The sequence below is a fragment of the Hordeum vulgare genome, chromosome 3H, assembly GCF_904849725.1.
Source record: "Hordeum vulgare subsp. vulgare chromosome 3H, MorexV3_pseudomolecules_assembly, whole genome shotgun sequence".
In the NCBI taxonomy this organism is placed as follows: domain Eukaryota; kingdom Viridiplantae; phylum Streptophyta; class Magnoliopsida; order Poales; family Poaceae; genus Hordeum; species Hordeum vulgare.
The window spans coordinates 571,503,172-571,527,632 of NC_058520.1; the positions used below are offsets into that span (position 1 = coordinate 571,503,172).

Consider the following 24,461-nt stretch of genomic DNA (forward strand, 5'->3'; position numbering starts at 1 on the left):
AGTAGTCCCTCTTCCGGTCTCTTCTGACACTGACACTGTTTCTTGGAGTCTCTCTCCTTCGGGAGAATTCTCCGTTAGTTCGGCTTATCAGGCGCTCTACCGGTTGCCGGTTCTTCCGTGGCTATCCCCACTTTTAAAGGCCCCGATGCCCCTGAAGATCAAGATTTTCGTTTGGCAGCTTTTTCGAGACCGTTTGCCTTCGGGGACCGAGGTGTCGAAACGCCATGGTCTGGGCAACGGACCTCTTTCCCGTGTGCCGCGTACCGAAAATGGGAACGCACATTTTGTTCTCTTGCGTAGCAGCGCATGCACTTTGGTGCTTTGTGCGTGAGGCTCTGGGACCGGAGTGGGAGTCTCATGAACTTGCAGAGTTTCTGCAGGTAAGGACCACTTAGGTTGGCCGTAAGCGCCGATTGTTCTGGCTTGTCTTCGCAGCTATGATGTGGACTTTTTGGACTACTCGCAGTAAAATGGTGATTGAGCATGTGTTCCATCGGCGTGCCTCTGACTCGTTCTTCAAATTTCTTGCCTTCTTGCAGCTCTGGCATCCGCTCGTTAGGCCCCGAGACCGTGACCGGCTTCAGCTTTATTTGGACACGCTGCTGACGTCCGCCCGACGGCTCTCCGCCTGTTCGCCCGCTTCTTAGCTTGCCCCTATCGTGGCCTTTTATGTTTCCTCTCCTTTCACTTGGGCGTGACTTTGTTGTAGCCCCAGCAATTTTCTTTTTCTTCACTATGTTGGGTTGTGGTTGTTTGGATGCTGGAATATTTGTTTTATCTATAAAGCGGGTCGAAAGCCTGTTTCGAGAGAGGACGAACAACGGGAGTAGGAGCACGAGGAGGACCGTTGCAAGCTCCGGCCATGACATGGTGGCGCGGCGCAATGCAGCGGCTTGAATGAGTTGGCGGCTGGCGAAGGGCTCGCGAGCTGGGGCCGCTGTAACTTGCGGGCATGAATCATCGTCGCCGTTGATGGCGGCGTTTTTTTTTTCAATTCTACTCAACATCTTTACCAAGCGTACCACTCGGGAAAGCCATCTCGTGACTCAGCCTATTCTTCGGGACCCACATGTCATGAGCTGGACACGTGGCTCTTTCTTATTGGCCGTATTTGCTGAGGGTCCCTCTCAGCAAAGTTACGTCACGTGGAAACCGTCGTCCCCTTCTATCGTCCGTTGGCTACTTTATTTTGCCGAGAGAGTCACTGTTTGGCTCTCGACAAACTCTTTATCGAGTGTCTGTGTCCTGACTCCCGGCAAATTCCTGTTTGTTTGAGAGGAGTATGCCGGGTGCCCTTTGTCGAATGCACCATTCGGCAAAGGCTTTGCCGGTGGTTATTGGCCCTTTACCGAGTGTGAGTGGCACTCGGCGTATATCCCGATTCGATTAGTGCATCATCGGTTATTTTTCTCCCTTCGTGCTTGCGCTCAAAAGAATCAATCGTTACGGCAATCTTTGAGAGCATAGAGGGGTGTGCATCCAACGTTGGAGAGGACGCTGGTTCTTGCGGCGGTAGCGATACCAAGTCGCTCGACAATGTTGAGCAAAACTTCATCGGGCAACTTGATTGTCCTCCTACATTCAATATGGAAACAAATAATAGTTGAATTCCTGATAAGCTTAAGCACAGGTGCGATTTTGTTATTTTCAGCAAAAAAAGATACAAGTTGCATACTTTTCTGTAGAAAGACGCAATTATGTTATTTTCAGAACAAGAAGGTCAGCTCGCTTCTGCTCAAATAGAACAAACATTCTGGACTCAGATATCTATCCCTTCAGATGCGCAGACGGTGAAAAGGTGCCTCGTCACCTGACGCTACACTGCTCGATGACTACTGAAATCAGCTTCACCTTTTGGAATCCAGTTCAACGGAGTTTCTGATCCAGCCGATGTATTTGTCAATGGTAAATCTCAGATTGTGGAGCGAAAACAAAAGGCTTGGGAGAATCGAGTTCGCCGTCGCCAGAGAGGTTTTGCGATGTCTCGGGAGGTGCTGGTCTCCTCCGAAATCTGGATACCGCCGGGGCGATCACCCGGGCAGACATACAGCTGCTTGGATCCTGCCTCTCCGATGAACGGAACGGGGAGAAATAAAATGAACGAAGAGGCCGGCATCGAGTTTGGGTCGAGGAGAAACTAGCTGGGCCGTCCACCGAATCCGGGCCGCGGAAGGGGATGCAGCCCACGCGAGGCAGCTGCTGGGGGACCGGCCAGGCGGATGGGCAGCAGACCCGCTGATGTGTTTAGTACCACCTCGGCTACCGAGGGGAGTCTCATCCAGCTTATAAGACTGGTCGCGACGTCTAGACTCGTCCCTTCGGGGACATCCGATAAAATTGGAACGATACAGAGAAGATTAGCATGGCCCCTGCGCAAGGATGACACGCACAAATCGAGAAATGGTCCAAATTTTTTCGACATTTCGCGCGCGGGCCCTTTTCCATCTTACGCATATGGCCTTGGTACCTTACTTCCACGCCCTCGCTTCTTTGTCAGCGCTTGCAAATAGGTCCTTTTCCGGTTTATATACCATGCCTTTTCACCTTTTCAGCTACAGATTGTCATTATTGTCACAAATAGACCCCTACTTCCGTTCTAACCCCTGTTTTTTTACAACGAAGTCCTATTGCTGTTTTTTTTAACACAAGTTCTATTGGTGTTGCAGCTCCACTTATGAACTGGCCCCCTTTTCTTTTGAAGATGCAGTCTTCTTGGACATTCACTTGTACGTTGGACATAAAATGAAATTTGCAATACAAAACTTCCTGTACTCATTTTGCAGAAGGTAGAATCGCAAAGATGCAGTATAAAATCATAGCGACGAAGATAAAATTTTGATACATGCACAAATAACCACCAACACAAGAGATTACCAGCCCATCTCTAAATAATTTTCGCTTATACATGCATCCGGACTTGTACACATTCAAACCACAACTATCAGAAGAAGGCACATAATTGGTTGAGAACGCCTCGTTCATATATGGGTCAGTGGCATGTGGGGGTATTTGACCGTATCTACACACTTGGCGAAAGCTCGTGGTTTGGATCTATGTACACTTAATTGACTGAAGATGAATGTTCTTCCCCTATAAAAAAATGAAAGCTTCTAATTTTGATTTACACACATAATATTTGTTTTTACTCCCTCCGTCTTATAATATAAAAACGTTTTTGATACTAAGGAGAACCTTATTACTGAGTGACCGATGAGTGATTTCTAAAGTTAGAGAAACTACCATTATTGATTTTGACAATCTCTCACGCACCCTCACAAGCAAATCAGAGACAGTTAACTAACGAACAACCTGATTTGATTCCTCCAAAATGTCCCATATTATAACTTTGCGGCGAGGTCGAGGGGATGGCGAGCGAGATAGGCTCTCCCAACCTCGCACCTAACAACTGAATGCAAACATGTAGGATCTTGGAGTTCAAACACGCTGCAATCCCCAAATTATAATTTTGTATCCCGGAGAATTTCACTACTTTATGGAAGATGGAGAGTTGTTAGGACCAAATGATTCTTCACAATAAAAGTGTAGTTGGAACATTACATTAACACATCCAGATATTTCCTATTCCATCGATAACGTATGTCAGTTGCATGCAACTTCTTGTCATCAGATTCATCCCTACAAGAGACCAAGTTGCAGATGGATTCACTAAGCCATCAATAATTACTTAATTAGACAACTTGAGGGATTTGAGGAACACTGTTAGAGATAGAGATATGTAATCAACCAACATTCGTGAGATATATGCCTTGTTTGTTTGTGCTGCGGCTTCAGCCAAAGCAGTTGTAAACTCACTATATGTCGAGGGAGCAGCTGCGATGAAAGTTAGTTATTGCAACATAGACTTTTAACCCTTCTTTTCAATATGCTGCTAGTTGCTTCAAGCACGGCGGTGTTGGACCAAACCATATCATCATCATCATCACTACTGGAATTTTACTATACGCCGAGTGCCAGGATCGTTGTCGAGAGCCAATCCACGTACACTCGGCAAACTCATATACGCCGAGAGAAACACTGAGCAAAAAAGAAGAACTCAACAAACATGTAATTTACCGAGTATCAGGGAGAAAACTCTCGGTAAAACAACAAAACTCGGCAGACAAGGCTTTGCCGAATGACGTAGTCGGCAAAAGGGGGTCTTTACCGAGTGTCACACTCGGCAAAAGGGGTATAGGTTGTATAGGTTGCATACTACCTGGGATGAAGATGGTCCAAAAATGAAAGTTGTTCATTTTGATGATACGGATAATTTTCATGTTAATAACTTTTTCATTTGAGGCCATACTAATTGCACTTTTTGTGATGTAAAAATATACTCTGAAATGACTAAGGCGATGATCACATTCATTGCATACTTTATTATAATGTGCCCAAATTAGAAACATAGGTGCATCTTGCCATTTCAAACAATGTGCCCGAGCCACCAGTCGAGTACCAGCCGCCAGTTTATCAGTGGGAGCCAGAGGAGCTGACACAGCAGTGGCATCCTCAGTCCACTCCGGAGTACCCCGAAGCTGGTTATTTCCCTCCTTGGGAGTAGACCAACTTAGGCCAAAAGCCTAAGCTTGGGGGAGTACGTGTTCTCACCGACTTTACATTCTTGCTTATGCTTTCACTTTGTTAGCCGGTGTTCACACTTTGCCAGTGTATCATCCATGCTAGTTTATTTTATTTTTCTCATTTTCTTTCCGTGTGTCTGTCTAGTTTGAGAAAACCCAAAAAGATTTTCTTTTTCTTCTTTTGCTTGTTGGGAGCTTTCCCGTGTAGATAGTTTTTTTTCTTTGGGTCAAGGTAGAAGATAATGGTTACAATGTTTAGTGGCTCTTGCATGCATACCTGTTTAGCTTTCAAAGAGCCATACTACTTTGTCTTCTCCTTTGTGTTTGCCTGCAGATTCAGCTTTAGTCCAATGCACGAGCACGCTTATTATTGTTCACATCGTTCGGTCGTGCAAGTGAAAGGCAATAATGACGATATATGATGAAGTGACTGAGCCTGGAAAAGCTGGTATGAACTTGATCTATTTTGTTTTTGTAAATATGACTAGCTCATCATGCCCGATTCAGCTTTGTTGTGAGAGAAACATGTTTGCAATGACGACTTAGAGATCATAGTTGCTTATGCCATGCTTACTTAGCTAGGAGCTTATAATGGTTTGCCTTGGTTGCCAACATAAATGTTGAGATGGTTATGACATAGTATGATAGGATGGTATCCTCCTTTAAATGATTCAAGTGGCTTGACTTGGCGCATGTTTACGCATGTAGTTGAAACAAAATCAACATAGCCTCTATGATATTCATGTTCATGGTGATTTATGTCCTACTCATGCTTGCACTCAATGTTAGTTAATCTCAATGCATTTTGATGACTGTTGTCGCTCTCTAGTTGGTCGCTTCCTAGTCTTTTGCTGGCCTTCACTTGTACTAAGCGGGAATACTGCTTGTGCATCCACTTCCATAAACCCAAAGTTGTTCCATATGAGTCCACCATACCTACCTATGTGCGGTATCTACCTGCCGTTCCAAGTAAATTTGCATGTGCCACTATCTAAATCTTCAAGAAATAATCTGTTTTGCGTGCCCGAACCGCTCATGTGGTGACAGGGGGCTATTGGTATCTTCCATGCTAGGCGTGTTATCCTCGATATGTGTTTATTCACTATCATTCACGAGAAAGGGGCCGGTAAATGGAATTCCCAGTTCCATGCTCAAACTGAAAAGATAATTGCAAAGAAAACTCCCCCAGGATTGATGTTGGTATGGACGGTACCCGAGGATTCGGCTAGCCGTGGAGTGTGATTGATTGGTGGTGGGGGAGTCAAAACTTTACTTTTCTGTTTGGGAATCACCTATAGCATGTGTAGCATGGAAGATGTTGAGAACTCTTAGTCATTGCGTTGACAATGAAAGCATGCCACCCAAAGTTATTATCTCTGCTTTCAAAGTTTGAGCTCTGGCACCTCTGCAAATCAATGCTTCCCTCTACGAAGGGCATGTCTATTTATGTTCCTGTTGAGTCATCCTCCTCTTACAAAAGCACCAATTAGAGAGCACCTCTGTCATTTTTATGCTTTGCTTTTAACTGTGTTGAGTATGACTGTGACTGGATCTTCATTGCCTTGAATTACAATATTTATCCAGCCCTTGGTCTTTGAAGGTGCTCTGCATTTATATTTTGCGGTCTCAGAAAGAGCTAGCGAGATACCATCTATTCGCACTGCTTCATGTTGTTTTGATTGAAGTGTTGACATTTGAGGCTTACTATTATTTGCTCACTAGTTGATTATGCCATTGTTATGAGTTTACCGTGAGACCTAGATGTCATTTGCTTATGTGGTTTGCTTGTGATCTTGCTGAAACTCTGGATATGAGTTAGACATAGTTGCAACAACAAGATCAAACAGAGTTCGCCAAAGTTTTTCTTTTGTCTCTTTCAGTTTGTCAACTGAATTGCTTGAGGATAAGCAAGGCTTTAAGCTTGGGGGAGTTGATACGTCTCCGTCGTATCTACTTTTCCGAACTCTTTTGCCCTTGTTTTGGACTCTAATTTGCATGATTTGAATGGAACTAACCCGGACTGACGCTGTTTTCAGCAGAATTGCCATGGTGTTGTTTTTGTGCAGAAATAAAAGTTCTCGGAATGTCCTGTAAATTTAGGGAGAATTTTTCTCGAATAAAAGAAAAATACCTGCACAAAGATCCACCGGAGGGGGGCGTGCCAGTGGGCCTCAAGCCCCTGGGCCGCGGCCACCCCCCTGGCCGTGCCGTGAGGGCTTGTGGGGCCCACGAGGCACCACCGCCCCCAAACTCAGCTCTATATATTCCGTTTCGCTCGGAAAAAAAATCAGAGAGAAGGATTCATCGTGTTTTACGATACGGAGGCGCCGCCACCCCCTGTTCTTCATCTGGACGGCAGATTATGAGTCTGTTCTGGGCTCCGGAGAGGGGAAATCGTCGCCATCGTCATCATCAACCTTCCTCCATCGGCAATTCCATGATGCTCTTCATCGTTCGTGAGTAATCTCATCGTAGGCTTGCTCGACGGCGATGAGTTGGATGAGATCGATCATGTAATCGAGTTAGTTTTGACGGGTATTGATCCCTAGTATCCACTATGTTCTGAGATTGATGTTGCTACTACTTTGCAATGCTTAATGCTTGTCACAAGGGCCTGAGTGCCATGATTTCATATGTGAACCTATTATGTTGTCGCCAATATATGTGTGTTTTAGATCCTATCTTGCAAGTTGTAGTCACCTACTATGTGTTATGACCCGGCAACCCCGGAGTGACAATAGCCGGAACCACTCCCGGAGATGACCATAGTATGAGGAGTTCATGTATTCACCAAGTGTTAATGCGTTGGTCCGGTTCTTTATTAAAAGTAGAACCTTAATATCCCATAGTTTCCATTAGGACCCCGCTGCCATGGGAGGGATGGACAATAGATGTCATGCAAGTTCTTTTCCCTAAGCACGTATGACTACATAAGGAATACATGCCTACATTAGATTGACGAACGGGAGCTAGTTACATATCTCTCCGTGTTATAGCTGTTACATGATGAATCACATCCGTCTTACTCATCCATCACCGATCCACTGCCTACGAGTCTTTTACTACCGGTCCTTGCTACATTACTTTGTCCAGGCTTGTCCCTTGCTACAAAAAGGGATTGGGCCACTTTGCTGCTACTGCTGTTACTGCTGCTGCTGTTACTCTGCTGCTACTGTTGTTCCTTGCTACTTTGTTGTTACTTGTTGCAAGATCCTTTTCCGACACCGTTGCCGGGGAAGAATAGTTCCCCATCCACGTGCAACTTACTGGCGCCATTGATACAATAGTTAGGAATAGTCTGCCGTCAACAGATCTTTTCTGACACCGTTGCTATCATACTACTTTGCGACTGATACTTTGCTTGCAGGCACTAATCTTTCAGGCGTGGTTGAATCTGACAAACTCAGCTGCTAATACTTGAGAATATTCTTTTGCTTCCCCTTGTGGCGAATCAATAAATTTGGGTTGAATACTCTACCCTCGAAAACTGTTGCGATCTCCTACACTTGTGGGTTATCAGGACGCCCCTGACAGTTCCCCCCTTGGTGAGGGTGCTACGCAGGCGTCCCTCACACGTCTCAATCCACACTGAACACCATATCAAGGTGGGTGTGTCTATCTCCAGGTCCGCTTCCCTCGGACCAGAGGCCCCCGCTGCCCCCTCTGTGTGGGGGCGATGTGGCCGCCCGACAAAGGCTCTCCCCCGACCCGCGATTGACAGGCGGGCTAGCTCGGCCCTGCTTGCGGGGCCTAGGAACTCCACTGAGGTTATTAAATGAAGCTCCTATGTTGGAACATCAGGGGCTTCGGCCTCGCTGGCCGGCGACGACAGCTCATCGAGTATTTGCGATAAGAAGAGATTGACATTGTGGGACTTCACGAGACGATTCGCGAGGATTTTAGCATGCATGAGCTCCAGAGGCTATCTCGTCACCAGTTTGCGTGGAAGTGGTTGCCTGCTACGGGTCAATCTGGGGGCATCCTGCTCGGAGTCAGGGAGGATGCTTTCTCGGTTGAGGATATGGACCGTAGGGAATTCTTCGTGGGCATGTCCGTCACTGACCGATGAGTCCACCTCAGTTGGGAGGTTATTATCGTCTATGGTCCGGCGGACCATGGCCTCTTTGCTGACTTCCTCGCCGAGTTGAAAAACAAGGTGGAGGGGTGCACCACTCCGGTGGTGGTGGCTGGCGACTCCAACCTCATTAGGTGGGCTTCTGATAAAAGCTCTCCTAATGTGGATCGGGTCCGAATGCGTCTCTTCAACGACTGCATTGCTGACCTGGTGCTCCGTGAGATAGCCCACGTAGGGGCTAGGTTCACGTGGTCGAATAAGCAGGCGGACCCCATCCAGAGTGTTTTGGATTGGGTCTTTGTGTCGGCTCAGTGGGAAGTGATGTCCCCACTTTGCTCCCTCAAGGCGGTCACTCGGATTGGCTCCGACCTTACGCCCCTGCTTTTCTCGTCAGGGGAGGAGTCCCCCCAGGACCCGTCGCTTCCGCTTTGAGACATTCTTTCTGGAGCAACCAAGTTTCTTTGAGCTGGTTGGCGACTGCTGGCTTGAGGCGGTCTCGTCCCCGCCTCGCGTGTTTTGTGCGGTGGATGTCTGGCACCACTGTGCTAAGTTGGCTCGTCAGGCCATGAAGGGCTGGGGGCGAACCTGGGCGCTGATCTATGGTCCCGTAAAGGGGCCTTGCTGGATTAGATTAAGGTGCTGGATGGCCTGGCGGACGGGCCAGGTCTGTCTCCTGACGACTGGCTCAGGAGATACTCCCTCGAGGCCTCGCTCATGGGCATCTACAAGAGCGAGGAGTTGTTCTAGCAGCATCGAGGGGGCCAAAACTGTCTCCTTAAGGGGGATGCGAACACTGCCTACTTTCAAGCAATTGCTAATGGCTGTAGGCAGAAATGTGGCATTCCTTTCCTCTGGGATGTGGATGTTCTCCTAGAAAGCCCAGATGATATCTCCACCCATATTTACTCCTTTTTATAAGGAGTTGTTCTCGACTGAGCCGCGTGGAGGCTTCTCCCTCTGCAATGTCTTCTGGCCGCTTGCTGCCCAGGTCTTCGAGGCGGAGAATGCGGAGCTTACTCTCCCGTTCTCCCTTGAGGAAGTGGGTCGGGCGATTGCTTCTATGAAAGCTTGCTCGGCCCCGGGGCCGGATGGTCTCCCAGTAGTTTTCTTCCAGAAATTTCGGGAGATCTTGCGTCCGGTCGTCATGCCCATGTTCCATGCGTTTTATATCGGCACCCTGGACATGGCTAGGATGTAACGACTAAGATGCGACCCTTTCCTATTTTGGGGGCGATGCCCCAAAAGGGAAAGAGGCGCATCTAAACGTTTCACAAGCGAGATAATCATAACATTACATAACTGAAGAATGACAAGTAGGGCATACACTTGCCATCTGACATTGTATAACATAAATTTTACAGCCACACAATTATTCAGAGCAAAGTTTAGTCCCGCTACGGACAACATAAACAAATAACAGAACTATGACATCCCGCATGCTGGCCCACGATCACGACCACGGCCTTAGTCCTTCGGGTAGTTCACGTACAGTCGGTCACACTCCTCATCGTACTGCCACGTCAGCTGGGTGCCATCAGGATCTCCTGTGTCGGGCATACCTGTACCTGTTGGGGGGTTTGGTAGTAAACTGTGAGCCATGGGGACTCAACAATCGGATGACCTTGGTATCGAATCTAGTCAAGTTATTAGGTGAGGAAGGTTTAGTGTATATGTTTGCAGCAACCTAAGCATATATGGTGGCTAACTTACGTTGATCAGAGTAATTGGTATGGTGGTCTACACGAGCAGTCTAAGACTAGATGATCACTAAGTGATCCTGAACACCTACTTACGTCAAACATAACCCCACCGTGTTCCCGATCGAAGAGAGGTCTACGAAGGAGACAGTCACGGTTACGCACACAGTTGGTAGTTTTATTAGAGTTACTTTAAGTTGTCTAGAACCGTATGTTAACAAATTCTCCATGTTGCCACATAACCGCGGGCACGGCTTTCCGAAAGATTAAACCCTGTAGGGGTGCTCCAACTAGTCCATCACAAACTGCCATGGGCCGCAAAGTAACCCTCTATCACGAATCTAGTGATCTCGTTGGATTCCTTAGAGGAAAACCTCAACTTTGAGGAGACCCAAAGTTTCATCGGGATTCCTATATGCAAGATATATCGCTAAGGTAAGACAAATCTAACAGGACCTCCCGTCGTGTTGATGACCCCGATAAGAGCCGCGTATCTCAGTCTCAGGACACGACGGATAAGCTACACGCACGATGGCCTGATAGAAATCACTCAAGTTGCCCTGAGTTGGCCCCGCACAGTGCTCTAGTTTGGACCAACACTCATGAGGAGCACTGGCCCGGGTTGTTGATTAAATCCTCGGGGTAGCTATTCCCTATGCAAATTATTATTAGGTGATTAGCAGATTAAAACCAATGTTGGGTCCTGCCTAACAAGCTTTAACACTACACGATTTATCAAGGGAGTCCCCATACAACCCCGAACGTGTTAGGAGCGATCAGTTATGGAAACAAACACCGGTAGCCGAAACTAAGGCGGCAATAACGGAACAAATCACCCGGCAAACGGCTCGGCCTTCCGTCATTTACCAAGTATATAGGTGCATTAATTAAATAACAGTTTAAACATAACGATATCAAAATACTCATGCTTTGACATGAGACAACTGGCACCTGCAACTAGCAAAGCTATTCATTAGAGGTTGAGCAAGCCTACTTAGCCAAACATCATTTGCTAGGAGAGGAAGGTGTTTGGGTTTCATGGCAATAACAGGAGGCATTATATCAAGTGGTAGGCAGCGGGCATATATCGAAGGAAACGTGGTTCTAAGCATAACGAAGCTAGATACGGTATCAAGGTCACGATCATCTTGCCTGTGATGTCTTCAGCTTGGAACAACTCTTGATCTTCCTGCACGTACTCTCCAGAATCCACGTACTCGCTCTCCGATCCCGATGCTACCCAAGATAAAATAGCAGCCAATGAACACCAACACAACATGATGCAACAAACAATATGATGCATGAGTGAAGAAGGAAGCATGCATCACTATTCTATTCACTTTCATATGCATTAGTTGAGTTAATAGAATTCTGGATAGAACTTCATATTAAGTTATCTTGACATGCATGATGATGGCATGAACATGTGCATCACGAGAAAACAAAGCAAAAACATATAAAGAACGTAGAGAACGGAGCTACGGATCAACCAGAAACTACGAAACAAGATATGAAGACCTACGGTTCAAATCCACCACAAGCACACTCCAATGGCACTCTCCTGGTGTTACCAGATTGCCACATGATCAAACAATCAAATATAAGTGGGGTGGTGCATGGAAACACACCACACCAATAACAATGCCCACACAAGCTTCAAATCAACTAAAACATGCAATCTATTTTTAACAACATCATAGCATTTTGTCCACAACATTTAAAGTACCTACAACAACCCAAATGAGCCAAACAAGACATGAGGCAAAAGCCATTCAAAAGATCTACAACCCTGTGCAAGAAGTTAATACAAAGGAGTCACACATGAGCAGATCTATAGGCACTAACTTGGACAAAAATAACAGATTCGGGGACTTAGTGAAAATCTCAGATTTTCACCACCTGCTTATGCTCTGAAGCATTTTGACAGCCTCCAAAATTATATCTACATGAAGTGAATATGCATGAAATTTGACAGGGAGCTAGACAAACACAAAAGCTCACAAACTTTAGTTTGTTGCATGGGCTGATTCCCAACACATGAGCTTTTGCAACCAAAACAACAAGGGAAGAAAATAACAACATATTCTCAGACTTAGTGAAAATCACAGATTTTCACAAAGCCGTCAGTTTCAGCCAAGTGTCAACTTTGACAAGGCACAAAAGGTGCATACAAATTCCTATGAACATAACAAAGACCCCATGTTGTAGAGGGGTTCACCCACTACCACTACATCAAAGTTTCACCTTCATAGGGTCAAAGCACCACATAATACTAAGCTCTAAACATGGCATCATGACAAAAAATGACAGTTTATGAAGTTGCTCTAAAGTGAAACTGATTGCACGAGTAGATTCCTGGGATGATTCTACCCCAAAAGCATATATAAAACATGGGTACTTGCATGTAACATGTAGGCACAAAGCTAGCTCGAAAAACAACCTAGAAATCAATATGACCAACTAGGAACATTATCGCATGTGAATAAAGCATATGTAGCAACACCTACACCTACACATGCAAACCATAGTGGCAAGCATGAGGGGTTAGCCCTCATGCACAAGTGCATATGTGCACTCATGCCCACACACACACATGCATGAACACATACACACAATCATATGAGCTCACACACACACGCACACTACAAGAGGTGCATCAAGAGGGGTTGCCCTCTTGCACATATGCATGTGCCACCAAATGCACACACACACACACTCACATATGTGCACATATCCCTCATGTGCACACACATACACACACTCATGAGGACATATACATACAATTATATACACCCACTACATGCACACATACACACACACATCCATGCATATAAGCTAGGCTTTGAAAGGATCAAAAACCCACTCGTTTTGGTCAAAGGAGCAAGGCATACTTGGTGCCCAAGAAAAGTAATAGGAAAAACAATGAACAAGGGCAAACAAGTAAAAGGGGGGGACCCTGGATTCGAACCCAGGTCCCGTGGTAGCACCACACCACACCATACCACTATGCTAGCACACGACCCTCGACAGATAAGGGGAAAGATCCCAGGTGAGATAGCTCTGCCGAGTACCACCGCCAGCTAAACAGAAAAATAAAAGGGCCCAACGGGGATTCGAACCCGCGTCGCGCCGAACTGCGCGCAGGGTACAGACCAGTCGAGCTGGCGCGTGCTACTGTCCCAGAGGGGGAGATCTAACCGGGTAAGCTAGGAAAAGGGGCGGCCTTGCTCTGCTTTTGCAGAGAGGCGCCGGTGACGAGCTCATCGGAGCAGGTCGACCTACAAACACAATACATGTCCACGGGGTCTCTTGCGGCTGCTCTACATCTACGAGAGGGATGCGTCGGCCAGGAACAGAGGGAGCACACCCATGCCACAAGCAACAATAAGCAACAGCACAACAACACAAGCAACAACACACCCTACCGATGCAACTCCGGCAGGCCTCTAGCAGAGGGCTCGAACGCGTCTAACAAAGAGGGAAGAGGAGGAGAGCAAGGGCCTCACTCACCTAGCGTGCCGAGGAGAGGGAAGCGCCGAGGAGGAAGAGCTGTCGACGACGAGGTGCTGCAGAAGGGGCCGCCGTAGTGGAAGAAGAGGACGAAGTCGAGGTCTGATGTCCGTTATGCTACTGCACAGAAGACCTTCCAATGTCGCCAGAAATTGGTGTGTCGACGGCACCAGGAATCCTTCTGCGTTGGTGTTCCCTCGAAGCGGAAAGGATGATGTAGCACAGCGGAGGTAAGTATTTCCCTCAGTTTGAGAACCAAGGTATCAATCCGGTGGAGGAGTATCTCAAGATCCTGCACAAACACAAAAACTTGCTCCCAACGCTATGAAGGGGTTGTCAATCCCTTATAGATTGTTTGCCAAGTGAGAACTGAAAGCAACAAAGTAACAAAGCAAAGTAAAAGCGGAGGTGTAAACGATGGATGTGAATAGACCCGGGGGCCGTAGTGTTTACTAGTGGCTTCTCTCATGAAAGCAAGTAGACGGTGGGTGAACAAATTACTGTCGAGCAATTGATAGAACCGCGCAAAGTCGTGACGATATCTATGCAATGATTATATCTATAGGCATCACGTCCAAAACAAGTAGACCGATACTTTCTGCATCTACTACTATTACTCCACACGTCGACCGCTATCGAGCATGCATCTAGTGTATTAAGTCCATAAGAACAGAGTAACGCCTTAAGCAAGATGACATGATGTAGAGGGATAATCTCAAACCAATGATAAAACCCCCATCTTTTTACCCTTGATGGCAACTACTTGATGTGTGCCTTGCTGCCCCTACAGTCACTGGGAAAGGTCACCACATGGTAGAACCCAAAACCAAGCACTTCTCCCATTGCAAGAATCATAGATCTAGTTGGCCAAACAAAACCCAAGACTCGGAGAGACTTACAAGGATATCAAATCATGCATATAATAAATCAGCAAAGACTCAAATATATATCATAGATAATCTGATCACAAATCCACAATTCATCGGATCTCGACAAACACACCGCCAAAGAAGATTACATCGGATAGATCTCCATGAAGATCATGGAGAACTTTGTATTAAAGATCCAAGAGAGAGAAGAAGCCATCTAGCTACTAACTACGGACCCGTAGGTCTGAAGTGAACTACTCATGAGTCATTGGAGGGGCGATGATGATGATGAAGAAGCCCTCCAACTGTTGGGTAACGTAGCATAAATTCAAAATTTTCCTACGCATATTCAGATCTTCCTATGGAGAGACCATCAACGAGAGAGGGGTAAGAGCATCTTCATACCTTTGAAGATCGCTAAGCGGAAGCGTTGCTAGAACGCGGTTGATGGAGTCGTACTCGCAGCGATTCCGATCTAGTGCCGAACTACGTCACCTCCGCGTTCAACACACGTGCAGCCCGGTGACGTATCCCACACCTTGATCCAGGAAGGAGGAGGGAGAGGTTGGGGAAGAACTCCAGCAGCACGACGGCGTGGTGTCGATGGAGAGACGAGGTCTCCTGGCAGGGCTTCGCCAAGCACCGGCAGAGAGGAGGAGGAAGAAGGGCAGGGCTGCGCCGAGGGAGAGGCAAAAGTCCGATCTCCAATGGCCAAAAGTGCCCACTATATATAGGGGGAGGGAGGGCCTGAGCCCCCTTGAGGGTTTCCCTCTCCTGGGGGGGGGGGCAGCCCTAGATGGGGGCTGGTGCGGCGGCCAAGGGGGGAAGGAGGGGTGTGGCGCACCCCTGGTGGGCCTTAGGCCCATCTGGCTTAGGGTTTGCCCCCCTTCCCTCTCCCCTGCGCATTGGGCTGAGTGGGGAGGCGCACCAGCCCACCTAGGGGCTGGTTCCCTCCCCCACTTGGCCCACCTTACCTCCCGGGGTCGTTGCCCTCCTTCGGTGGACCCCCGGGGCCACCTCCAGTGGTCCCGGTGGTCCCGGTACATTATCGGTGATGCCCGAAACACTTCCGGTGTCCGAAACCATCAGTCCTATATATCAATCTTTACCTCCGGACCATTCCGGAGCTCCTCGTGACGTCCGGGATCTCATCCGGGACTCCGAACAACTTTCGGTAACCTCGTATAACAATTCCCTATAACCCTAGCGTTACCGAACCTTAAGTGTGTTGAGCCTACGGGTTCGGGAGACAGGAAGACATGACCGAGACACCTCTCTGGCCAATAACCATCAGCGGGTCTGGATACCCATGGTGGCTCCCACTTGCTCCACGATGATCTCATCGGATGAACCACGATGTCAAGGATTCAATCAATCCCGTATACGATTCCCTTTGTCTGTCGGTATAGAACTTGCCCGAGATTCGATCGTCGGTATACCTATACCTTGTTCAATCTCGTTACCAGTAAGTCTCTTTACTCGTTCCGTAGCACGTCATCGTGTGACTAAGTCCTTAGTCACATTGAGCTCAGGATGATGTTCTACCGAGTGGACCCAGAGATACCTCTCCGTCACACGGAGTGACAAATCCCGATCTCGATTCGTACCAACCCAACAGACACTTTCGGAGGTACCCGTAGTGCACCTTTATAGTCACCCAGTTACGTCGTGACGTTTGATACACCCAAAGCACTCCTACGGTATCCGGGAGTTGCACAATCTCACGGTCGAAGGAAAAGATACTTGACATTAGAAAAGCTTTAGCATACGAACAATACGATCTAGTGCTATGCTTAGGATTGGGTCTTGTCCATCACATCATTCTCCCAATGATGTGATCCCGTTATCAGTGACACCTAATGCCCATGATCAGGAAACCATGATCATCTATTGACTAACGAGCTAGCCAACTAGAGGCTTGCTAGGGACACATTGTGATCTATTTATTCACACATGTATTACTGTTTCCTGTTAATACAATTATAGCATGAAAAATAGATGATTATCATGAACAAGGAAATATGATAATAACCATTTTATTATTGCCTCTAGGGCATATTTCCAACACCAACTCCAAAGTCCCCTCCGGCAGGGCACCGGGAAGGGTCTCCGGATGAGATCTCGCGGAAACGGAAGCTTGCGGCGGCGGAAAAGTATTTTCGAGGCTCCCCTGATTTTTTGCTGAATATTTGGGAATATATAGGCCAAGGATCTAGGTCAGGGGGCGGCGAGGGAGTCCACAAGCCCTGACCCCGCTGCCTCCCCCAGGTGGCGGAGTGGGAGCTTGTGGGCTCCCTGGAGCCCACCTGGCTTGGACCAGAGGCCCCCTGATCTTCTTCCATTCGGGAAAAAATCATTTTGGGGTTTTTATTCCGTTTGGACTCCGTTCGAAAATCAGATCTGAAAAGAGTAAAAAACACAGAAAAGACAGGAACTGGCACTTGGCACTGAACTAATAAGTTAGTCCCAAAAAGATATAAAAAGGTACATAAAACATCCAAAGAAGACAAGATAACAGCGTGAAACCATAAAAAATTATAGATACATTTGAGATGTATCAAGCATCCCCAAGCTTAACTCCTGCTCGTCCTCGAGTAGGGAAGTGATAAAGAATGAATTTTTGATGCTTTCAAGCTACCTAGCATAGGTGTCCTTTGTAATTCCTCTTATGTGACGTGAATGTTCAGATCCATTAGATTCAAAAAAATAGTTTGCTATTGACGTGGAAACAATAATAATTCAAGCAAACTTGCAAGGTAATCATGAACTTTCAAAATAACAAGGCCAAAAGAAAGTTATCCCTACAAAATCATATAGTCTGGCTATGCTCTATCATCAGTGCACAACGAATTTAAATCATGCACATCCCCGGTATTGGCCAATTAATTGTTTCACACCTTTACTTTCTCAAACATTTTCAACTCTCACGCAATACATGAGCGTGAGCCTTGGTTATAGCACTATAGATGGTGTGGAATGTGGAGGAGGTTGCAAGACAAAAAAAGGGAGAAGATAGTCACATTAACTAGGCATATCAATGAGCTGTGGAGATGATCATCAATAGATATCAATGTGAATTAGTAGAGATTGCCATACAAATGATGCACTAGAGCTACGAGTATGTGAAAGCTCTTAAAGAAAACTAGTGGGTGTGCATCCAACTTGCTTGCTCACGAAGACCTAAGGCAATTTTGAGGAAGCCTATCATTGTAATATACAAGCCAAGTTATATAATGAAAATTTCCCACTAGCTATATGGTGGTGACAAAACGAGAGACTCTCAATCATGAAGATCGTGGTGCTTAATATGCACAAGTGTGGAAAAAGTGGTAGCATTGTCCCTTCTCTCTTTTTCTCTCATTTTTTGGTGGGCTCTTTGGCCTCTTTTTTTTTGGTGGGCTTCTTTGGCCTCTTTTATTTCCTCACATGGGACAATGCTCCATTAATGATGATCATCACACTTTCAACTCAAAACTTAGAGCAACTATGACTCTATATGGAATGCCTTCGGTAGTGTACAGTGGCAATGATCTAGCATGGCATAGACATCAATGGAAACATCATGCTAGCTATCTTATGATCATGCAATGGCAATGTAGACGTGGTGTCACATGTCATGGTCGTAGTTGCATGGCAATATATCTCGGAATGACTTTGAAAAAGCCATAGTAGGTAGGTATGGTGGCTATTTTGAGGGAGGCTAATGGTGGCTTTTGTGCACCGGCGAAAGTTGCACGACACTAAGAAGATAGTGATAGTGGAAGGTGAAAGTGCATCTAAACCATGGACTCAACATTAGTCATGAAGAACTCATATACTTGTTGCAAAAGTTTTATTAGTAATCGAAGCAAAGTATTCAACGCATACTCCTAGGGGAAGGGTTGGTAGGTATAAACCATCGCGCGATCCCGACCGCCACGCAAAGAATGACAATCAAAAGACTAATCATGCTCAGACTTCATCACATAGCGGTTCACCATACGTGCATGCTACGGTAATCACTAACTTCAACACAAGTATTTCTAGATCCACAACACCTTACTAGCATGACTTCAATATTACCATAACCACAACTCAAAACTAATTGAGATGAATCAAACTTCTCTAACTATTCAATGGACATGAAGGTGGAAGTTTTCGTATCCCTTTGGATAACTACCCCTTTTGAGACTACTTTCAAAGCATAGATCAACTACCAAGCCACGCACCACTGATCTCTAAAAGATATAAGTGAAGTGCATAGAGCAAAAGTATCTAGCTCAAAAGATATAAGTGAAGCACATGTGAGCTGAATTGTCTACCGAAAGATATAAGTGAAGCTCGACAAAATCACGTTGTGTGCATGTCTCTCTCTCTAGGTGTGCAGCAAGGATGATTGTGACGCAACAAAAATAAAAGACTCCTATGATACAAGACGCTTCAAGCAAAAACACATAACATGTGGTGAATAAAAACATAGCCCCAAGTAATGTTACTGATGGATTGAAGACGAGAGAGGGGATGCCTTCCCCGGGCATCCCCAAGCTTAGGATTTTACGGCATCCTTGAATCTCTTGGGGTGCCTTGGGCATCCTCAAGCTTGAGCTCTTGCCACTCTTTATCTTTTTGTCCATAAGAACTTCACCCAAAACTTGAAAACTTCACAACACGAAACTTAAACAGAAACTCGTGATAACATTAGTACAAGAAAGCAAACCACCACTTCCTTAGGTACTGTAGCAAACTTAAATTCTACTTGTGCTGATGTTGGGTTACTGTATTTTCAATCTTCCATGGCTAATACCCCCCGATACTATCCATAGTTTCATCAAAATAAGCAACAAACACAACAAAAACAGAATCTGTTAACAACAGACTAGTCTGTAGCAATCTGTATATTTCGTATACCTATTTTACTTCAAAAATTCTGACAAATTATGACAGTATGAAGAATTTGCGTAGCAATCAACAGCAAAAAGAATCAACTCAAAAGCTCTTACATAAAAAAAATGAAAATTCTTTTCATGAGCAGAAAGTTTCTGTCTTTTCCAGCATGACCAAACGATCACCCCCAAGACTAATCATAACGGTTTTGCTTGGCACAAACGCAAAAGGAAACACAATCATAACAGAATTATGAAAATGTGGAAAACACAAAACAGAAAGAAAAAGGATAAATTCGTTGGGTTGCCTCCCAACAAGCGCTTTTGTTTAACGCCCTTAGCTAGGCAAAAAGTGATGGAATCACGTATAGTCATCTTTGGTGCTCAAACCATAAGTAGCGTGATCATTTATCATCTTAAGATTTTCATCTTTATTAGATGACTCACCACTAGCTTTAGGAACAAAAATAGGCTTGCCGGTCTTTTTGAGAGTAAGATTTGGAGTATTTTGCACAGCGGCAAAAGCGGAACCCAAGTTGGTTATGACATCTTCTAATTTGCCAATTCTAGAAGAATCATTAACTATAAGTTCCTTCTCCTTTAAATTTTTCAAAAAGTTTCCCACTTTGGATCCGTACTAAGTAATTTGATTGTGGATCTTTCTATCCAAACCCTCAATAAGTTCAACTGTGGCAATTTTGTTTTCAATAGCGTCAAGCCTTTGCATCATGTGTTCCAAGGTCAAGATAGTTCCATTAACCATGAGCGGGGATGAGCCTACCAAATTAATGATAGCTCTATAGGAGTCAACAGTATGGCTCCCCAAAAAGTTCCCGCCTACAATGGTATCAAGGATATACCTATTCCAAGGAGAAATTCCAACATAGAAACTGCGAAGGAGGACGGTAGTGGATTGCTTACGAGTAGATCTACTTTGAGCATTGCAAATCCTGTACCAAGCGTCCTTCAAATTTTCTTCCTCAATCTGCCTGAAATTGAGAACTTCATTTTCAGGGGTGTTGTTTGGAGTGGTGGGTCTAGCCATTGATGGACTATCTCACACACAAACGAGCGGGAAGAGAGAGTGAAACGGGCAAAAGAAAACAACAAAAAGGCAAAAGAAAACGGCGAAGGAGAAAGGCAAATGAAAACGGCAAATGTGAAGTGGGGGAGAGGAAAACGAGAGGCAATTGGCAACAAAAGTAAATGCAGGAGAAGAGTTTGTGAGACCTACTTGGATAGATCTTGATTTCTCCTCCCCGGCAACGGCGCCAGAAATGTTTCTGATGTCCGTTATGCTACTGCACAAAAGACCTTCCAATGGCGCCAGAAATTGGTGTGTCGACGGCACCAGGAAACCTTCTACGTTGGTGTTCCCTCGAAGTGGAAAGGATGATGTAGCACAACGGAGGTAAGTATTTCCCTCAGTTTGAGAACCAAGGTATCAATCCGGTGGAGGAGTATCTCAAGATCCTGCACAAACACAAAAACTTGCTCCCAACGCTATGAAGGGGTTGTCAATCCCTTATAGATTGTTTCCAAGTGAGAACTGAAAGCAACAAAGTAACAAAGCAAAGTAAAAGCAGAGGTGTAAACGATGGATGTGAATAGACCCGGGGGGCGTAGTGTTTACTAGTGGCTTCTCTCATGAAAGCAAGTAGACGGTGGGTGAACAAATTACTGTCGAGCAATTGATAGAACCGCGCAAAGTCATGACGATATCTATGCAATGATCATATCTATAGGCATCACGTCCAAAACAAGTAGACCGATACTTTCTGCATCTACTACTATTACTCCACACGTCGACCGCTATCTTGCATGCATCTAGTGTATTAAGTCCATAAGAACAGAGTAACGCCTTAAGCAAGATGACATGATGTAGAGGGATAATCTCAAACCAATGATAAAACCCCCATCTTTTTACCCTTGATGGCAACTACTTGATGTGTGCCTTGCTGCCCCTACTGTCACTGGGAAAGGTCACCACATGGTAGAACCCAAAACCAAGCACTTCTCCCATTGCAAGAATCATAGATCTAGTTGGCCAAACAAAACTCAAGACTCGGAGAGACTTACAAGGATATCAAATCATGCATATAAGAAATCAGCAAAGACTCAAATATATATAATAGATAATCTGATCACAAATCCACAATTCATCGGATCTCGACAGACACAACGCCAAAGAAGATTACATCGGATAGATCTCCATGAAGATCATGGAGAACTTTGTATTGAAGATCCATGAGAGAGAAGAAGCCATCTAGCTACTAACTACGGACCCGTAGGTCTCAAGTGAACTATTCACAAGTCATTGGAGGGGCGATGATGATGATGAAGAAGCCCTCCAACTCCAAAGTCCCCTCCGGGAGGGCACCGGGAAGGGTCTCCAGATGAGATCTCGCGGAAACGGAAGCTTGCGGCAGCGGAAAAGTATTTTCGAGGCTCCCCTGATTTTTTGCTGAATATTTGGGAATATATAGGCCAAGGATCTAGGTCAGGGGCGGCCAGGGAGGCCACAAGCCCTGACCCCACCGCCTCCCCCTGGTAGCGGAGTGGGATCTTGTGGGCTCCCTGGAGCCCACCTGGCTTGGCCCAGAGGCCCCCTGATCTTCTTCCGTTCGAGAAAAAAACATTTTGGGGTTTTTATTCCGTTTGGACTCCGTTCCAAAATCAGATCTGAAAAGAGTCAAAAACACAGAAAAAACAGGAACTGGCACTTGGCACTAAATTAATAAGTTAGCCCCAAAAAGATATAAAAAGGTACATAAAATATCCAAAGAAGACAGGATAACAACGCGAAACCATCAAAAATTATAGATACGTTTGAGACGTGTCAAGGTCGTTGTTGTAGACGCTCCCTTTGCTGGATCTTGTCGGGAATGGAACCCCTGGTCCACCGCGTGCTCCTGATCCATTCGGGGAAGGAGACGGGGCACTGATCTGCCGGCGACGAGCTCACCAGGAGCGTGCCATGGCGGTGGCTGTGCCTGGGAACGCCCCCGAAGGCGCCAGAGAGGAGAGGAGGGGGAAAACGGTCACCTAGGGTTGCGGGGAGGAAGCCTCGTCGCTTAAATAACCTCGGGAGACGTGCTTGGAGCCGCAAGATCATGGGGGAGGAAGATCTGTGGCTGACCTTCGGCCGTACACAGTGACGTCGAGAGGAGGAAGGAGACGGACGCCTGGTGGGCTACGCGAGCGAGGAGAGGAGGGAATGGGCTAGAGGGACAGGAGGAAGCCAGCCCACCTGGCCATTCAGTTTAAATCAAAAAGGGTTTTGCATTTTTTTAAATAGCACCTGCAAATAAAATGCACACAGCCACACATGGGTTTGAAGAAAACAAAATAAAAATATCTAGGGCATAAGGGAATTATGCCCTATTTAAATAAAATATAAAATAGATTTTTGGAGTACTTAAATTAAATCCCAAAACAGAATTAATATACTGTTTTGTTGATAAAACCCAATATGGTTTGAGTTTTAAAACCCCAACCACAATACCCCTCAATCACAAGGTAAAACTACAAAATGAACAACATTTTTAAAACAGGTTTTGATAAAGTTAAACATGAGCTCAAATAAATAAAGAAGAAGGGGTTTTTGGAACCTAGTTTGAAAACAATAATAGTTTGAATCAAGCTTGGGATTCACCACCTCATCACACACCACCACAAGCATTCATCAAGGATCAAACAACAACAACAACACAAAGGAAAAGACATGAATGCAATGAGTGGCATGATGCAAAAATGATGACATGAAATGCCCACATGAAATAACAACTCTCATAGCAATGACATCATGATCCAAAATAGGAAAGGGTTCCAAATATGGCAAGGGTTACATCTGGGGCATTACATAGGATTAACTTTGGCGTCATTGCTCTCATCCCCAAAGTAGTTGGGGCTTCGGATATTCAGCAATTCCGCCCCATCACGGTGATCAACGTGTTGGAGCGAATCTTTGCGCGACCCGTTTATCCCCCGTGGCGGAAAGAATTGCCCACCCCCTTCAATCCACGTTCTTGAAGGGCAGGCGGATCCATGCCGGGATTCTTGCCCTTCACGAGATTGTCCACGAGGTGGCGTCGAAGGGGCTTAAGGGGGTCTTCCTCAAGTTGGATTTCCAGAAAGCGTATGATCGTCTCGACTGGTCCTTTTAGAGGCTGGTGATGCGGCAACGAGGATTTGACGAGGGGTGGTGTTCCTGGATCATGCAACTGGTTAGATCTGGTAACACGATGATCAACATCAACGGCGAAGTGGGACCCTTTTTCCAGGCTTCGAGGGGGGTAAAGCAAGGGGATCCAGTATCCCCCTTGCTTTTTAACATCGCAGTCGATGCCCTCGCAGGCATCCTGGATAAGGCCAAGCTAGCCGGCCACCTTCAGGGTGTGGTTGGCCACCTCATTCCGGATGGTGGAGTTACCCACTTGCAGTATGCGGACGACACCATGATCATGGTTGAAGGCCCAGACTCAGACATTGTTTATCTTAAGTTCCTTTTGCTCTGCTTTGAGGAAATGTCTGGACTTAAGATTAACTTTGATAAAAGCGAGGTTGTGGTCCTTGGCTACTCCAAGGCTGAGCAGCACAGGATCGTGGATAACCTCAATTGCAGGTTGGCTTCCTCAACATTTCTTACTTGGGGATGCCCCTGGCTGAGTCCAGGATCTTGGTGAGCGGGCTTGATCCGCTTGTGGGATGATAGCATCCCGTGCGGAGCCCTGGTGCGGTAGGCTCACTTCTAAGGGTAGCAAGACCTTCCTCATTAGCTCTAACCTTGCCAGCCTCCCCATGTATATGATGAAGATGTACATGTTGCCCGAAGGTGTGCATAGTGCCTTTGACAAGGGGCTGGCTAG

The 24,461-nt window shown here is 46.0% G+C and overlaps 1 non-coding gene and 1 pseudogene across 1 annotated transcript; one reads left to right on the top strand and one right to left on the bottom strand.

Moving 5' to 3' along the window:
• The window catches only part of LOC123442065, a 158,869-nt pseudogene that overhangs the window by 86,305 nt on the left and 48,103 nt on the right, over positions 1-24,461 (bottom strand).
• Positions 2,313-2,415, top strand: LOC123445904. The gene has a single exon (XR_006631257.1). It is a non-coding gene; the product is annotated as a U6 spliceosomal RNA (small nuclear RNA).